At 42.8% G+C, this 5,044-nt stretch overlaps 1 long non-coding RNA gene across 1 annotated transcript; it reads left to right on the top strand.

Moving 5' to 3' along the window:
* Positions 1-2,466: 2,466 nt before the first annotated feature.
* Positions 2,467-2,919, top strand: LOC143793795 (uncharacterized). Its single transcript, XR_013220267.1, has 3 exons — positions 2,467-2,637; positions 2,732-2,794; positions 2,900-2,919. It is a non-coding gene; the product is annotated as an uncharacterized LOC143793795 (long non-coding RNA).
* The last annotated feature ends 2,125 nt before the right edge of the window (positions 2,920-5,044 follow it).

Below are 5,044 nucleotides of genomic sequence, written 5' to 3' on the forward strand. Positions count from 1 at the left end.
TTTTTGTAGTTTTTTGTGCTGACCGCATAGTTCCCTTTTCTTTCCTCTGACTATTTAGTAAGGTCTGTCCTCCTTTGCTAAAACCTGTTTCATTCCTGTGTTTGTGACTTTCCTCTTAACTCACAGTCAATATATGTGGGGGGCTGCCTTTACCTTTGGGGAATTTCTCTGAGGCAAGGTAAGGCTTCTATTTCTATCTTTAGGGGTAGTTAGCTCTTAGGCTGTGAAGAGGCATCTAGGGAGAGTTAGGTACGCTCTACGGCTATTTCTAGTGTGTGTGATAGGAGTAGGGTTTGCGGTCAGCAGAGTTCCCACTTCCCCAGAGCTAGTCCCAATTTTGAGTTTACTCATCAGGTCATTCCGGGTGCTCCTAACCACCAGGTCCATAACACAGACCATCTGTGCCACCAGAACGAGCTGGTTGCATCGCGAGGAGCGGGAAAGGCGGTGTAGGTGAGTATATAATCATTTTTTATTTTTTTAATTATTTTTAACATTAGATGTTTTTACTATTGGCGCTGCATAGGCTGCGTCAATAGTAAAAAACTTGGTCATACAGGGTTAATAGCAGCGGTAACGGAGTGCATTACCCGCGTCATAACACGGTCCATTACCGCCGGCATTAACCCTGTGTGAGCAGTGAGTGGAGGGGAGTATGCGGGCGCCGGGCAGTGAGAGCGGGGAGTAAGGAGCGGCCATTTCCTTCCGGACTGTGCGCGTCGCTGATTGGTCGCGGCAGCCATGACAGGCAGCTGGCAAGACCAATCAGTGAACGAATAACCGTTACAGACAGAAGGACAGACGGAAGTGACCCTTAGACAATTATATAGTAGATAACTCAGGAGACTCTTTGCATGGAACAAGACAAGTACAGGACACAGTTTTGTAAGTGGTAAAGTCTATATTATCACACGGTGATCCAAACAGGTGCAGAGAGAAACTCAAGTCCACAACACTTGGTGTAAATATTAAACGCAGCTTAGCAGTCTATAGGGAACTTCAGAGGAAAATGCAATCAAGCAGAAAGTCTATGAAGCACAGTTAATCTTGAGGATACTTGACACGAATAAGTCCTTGTTTTAGTCCAAACACAGATAGCTATGCTTATAAGGCAGTTCAAATAATATCTTAGCACAACCAGGAAGGCCTGGGTAATAGTCTCAGGTTTTTGCAGAGCAGCAACAGCTTACATGTCCAGCAAATGCAGATGGAAGTAAACACGAGCAGCAGATGAAGGCGGATTACTGGAAACTGGTGTATGAAGCAGGAACTCAGAGCAGAGTAGCAGGATAACCACACAGGTTCACAGGAGCAGGTATATAGCCAGGGAGTCACCAGAGTCAGGAGCTGGATGCAAGGCAGAATACTCTAGCACAGACTGAAGGCTGGGGTGGAGTTTTATAGCAGGAAGACACAATGCACATGAGACCAAAGACGCCATCTTGGAAAAGGGCAGTAATGCACAAAAGGTAATAAAAATGTTCAGAGTCCTGACAGGCACTATGGAATGCCCATCTGTAACAAACTCCATGTGATTGATGACCTTTGTACTTCTCACAATCTATTTTTTCTGGGCCTTACATGGCTGACACCCTATGACACAGCCTCCACTGATGCACTGTATTATGGTGTCTTTCACTTCAGTTACACTCAAACTTCACCCTAGCAATAAATATGGTGGACGATTTCACCTTACCCTTTCTATCAATTGCTTCTTCAATCCAATCCCACCTCTAACCTCACTTACACTCCCTTTTTTTGAAGTGTAAGCTGTCCGTAACCACATTCACTCCAACTTCCAAGAGGCCATCATATACCAACTCCCAGGAACTGCCACCAACTATATCAATCTCTTCTCTACCGCGCATCTACACTTTCTCTCTGGTTACATTTCTGCAGCCATATTTGGCAATTTTAACTCTCCCATTGACACCTATTAGTGAGCAGCTTCGAAACTCTTCACTCGGGTTCATCCTTTGGTCTTATACAATGGTCATTCACAACCTTGACTATTGCAATATTCTCCTCTGTGGCCTCCTAACATTCTGCACCTTTCCTGTCTGTCCTTAACTTTGCTGCCTGATATGTCCACCTCTCCACTCACTACACTTCAGTCTCGCCCCTCTGCCAATCCGTTCACTTGCTTCCGATTCTCCAGTGAATGCAATTTAAACTACTAACAAGAATTGAAAAAAAGTGGTATTCACCTGTGCTGTCTACAAAAACGAACAATAAAATGAAAAATAGATGAATAAATGAATAAGAGAGCACTTACTTAATGAGTAATCATTGGTTATGCAGTGGATGTTGTAATAGGTCCTTAAAGTAGTACCAGAATCTTAGGGAAATTAGAAGAGAAAAAACAAACAACAAAAAAAAAGGGTAAATGTTTGTATTAGTGAATATAGTGAGACTAAATAGATTTATAAGCAAGTAAGCAGTAAGTTCATTGTGTACTGGGAAAACTAGACTGTATTTATTTAAAACCATACCTATAAAGGTTGTACATTTATTTAAGCAGGGGCATCTACTATAAACCTCTGAAGATTAAGCAACTGTGGTCATCACAATACCCGCATCAATTGCAGATACACAGGGATCACGTCTCTTCATTGCACATTTCCATTTAATATCTGAGTGAGTATATATTATAAATCTATTTAGTCTCACTATATTCACCAATACAAACATTTACCCTTTTTTTTGTTTTCTCTCTTCTCATTTCCCTAAGATTCTGGTAGTACTTTAAGGACCTATTACAACATCCACTGCATAACCAATGATTACTCATTAAGTAAGTGCTCTCTTATTAATTTATTCATCTATTTTTCATTTTATTGTTCGTTTTTGTAGACAGCGCAGGTGAATACCACTTTTTTTCATTTGATATACTTTACAGGTCTACACAGAACCTGTCACAATCACCAGCAGCACTCTACATTCAGCAATTTTGTTCCCCCACTAGGAACTATCAGGAGCGCCAGTGCTTTTTACTTTCTTTTTTAGTATACTAACAACAATTTACAAGGCTGTCCATAATCTGCCTCACCCATACATCTTCAAACTAATTTTCCAATACCTTCCCACATAATCTCCAGTCCCCACAGAATTCTCTTTTCTCCTCTGGTCTGGTATGTGTTTCACACAACCGCCTCCAAGATCGTATCCTTTGGAATTCAGTACCTCAGCACTTCTTATTGTCTCCCACATTGGGTTGAAATGACATGTGTGGAAGCTCTAAGGGGCTCCCTAGTTTTTAAAATTTACAGTTATCTGACCTCAGTTACAGGGGCCCACGGGTTGTACTTGTAGAGATACTGTTGACTGGTGGAGCCAGTTAAGGAAAGAAACCAAATAATCCAGGGTCATAACAAGAGAGGATAGTCAGAGTCCAGTATGGCAGGTGGAAAATAAAAATAAAGAGTAGTTAGGCAGTTCTCGGTTAAACTCAGTGATTAATGCAGGAAAATGGTCAAAGGAAAACCTGGGTCAGAACCAAAATATAACAATCCAAATAGAGAAGCGAAGTTGTATAAAAATAATTGACACATAGTAACTAGTGTTGAGCGATACCTTCCGATATGCATTGGTATCGGTATCGGATAGTATCGGCCGATACCGGCAAAATATCGGCTCTCGCCGATACCGATACCCGATACCAATGCATTTCAATGGGACGCAAAGTATCGGAATGGTTCCCAGGGTCTGAAGGAGAGGAAACTCTCCTTCAGGCCCTGGGATCCATATTCATGTGTAAAATAAAGAATTAAAATAAAAAATATGGATATACTCACCTCTCCGGCGGCCCCTGGACCTTACCGATGTAACCGGGAGCCTCCGTTCCTAAGAATGAGCGCGTGAAGGGCCTTCGATGATGTCGCGGCTTCTGATTGGTCGCGTGAGCGCTCATGTGACCGCTCATGCGACCAATCACAAGCCGCGACGTCATCGCAGGTCCTTCACGCGCTCATTCTTAGGAACAGAGGCTCCCGGTTATGGTGGTAAGGTCCAGGGGCCACCGGAGAAGTGAGTATATCCATATATATACAGGTCCTTCTCAAAAAATTAGCATATAGTGTTAAATTTCATTATTTACCATAATGTAATGATTACAATTAAACTTTCATATATTATAGATTCATTATCCACCAACTGAAATTTGTCAGGTCTTTTATTGTTTTAATACTGATGATTTTGGCCTACAACTCCTGATAACCCAAAAAAACCTGTCTCAATAAATTAGCATATCAAGAAAAGGTTCTCTAAACGACCTATTACCCTAATCTTCTGAATCAACTAATTAACTCTAAACACATGCAAAAGATACCTGAGGCTTTTAAAAACTCCCTGCCTGGTTCATTACTCAAAACCCCCATCATGGGTAAGACTAGCGACCTGACAGATGTCAAGAAGGCCATCATTGACACCCTCAAGCAAGAGGGTAAGACCCAGAAAGAAATTTCTCAACAAATAGGCTGTTCCGAGAGTGCTGTATCAAGGCACCTCAATGGTAAGTCTGTTGGAAGGAAACAATGTGGCAGAAAGCGCTGTACAACGAGAAGAGGTGACCGGACCCTGAGGAAGATTGTGGAGAAGGACCGATTCCAGACCTTGGGGAACCTGAGGAAGCAGTGGACTGAGTCTGGTGTGGAAACATCCAGAGCCACCGTGCACAGGCGTGTGCAGGAAATGGGCTACAGGTGCCGCATTCCCCAGGTAAAGCCACTTTTGAACCATAAACAGCGGCAGAAGCGCCTGACCTGGTACTTTTTTCTGATGAAAGCAAATTTTGCATGTCATTCGGAAATCAAGGTGCCAGAGTCTGGAGGAAGACTGGGGAGAAGGAAATGCCAAAATGCCTGAAGTCCAGTGTCAAGTACCCACAGTCAGTGATGGTGTGGGGTGCCATGTCAGCTGCTGGTGTTGGTCCACTGTGTTTCATCAAGGGCAGGGTCAATGCAGCTAGCTATCAGGAGATTTTGGAGCACTTCATGCTTCCATCGGCTGAAATGCTTTATGGAGATGAAGATTTCATTTTTCAGCA

This window comes from Ranitomeya variabilis, chromosome 1 (assembly GCF_051348905.1).
Source record: "Ranitomeya variabilis isolate aRanVar5 chromosome 1, aRanVar5.hap1, whole genome shotgun sequence".
Taxonomy (NCBI): domain Eukaryota; kingdom Metazoa; phylum Chordata; class Amphibia; order Anura; family Dendrobatidae; genus Ranitomeya; species Ranitomeya variabilis.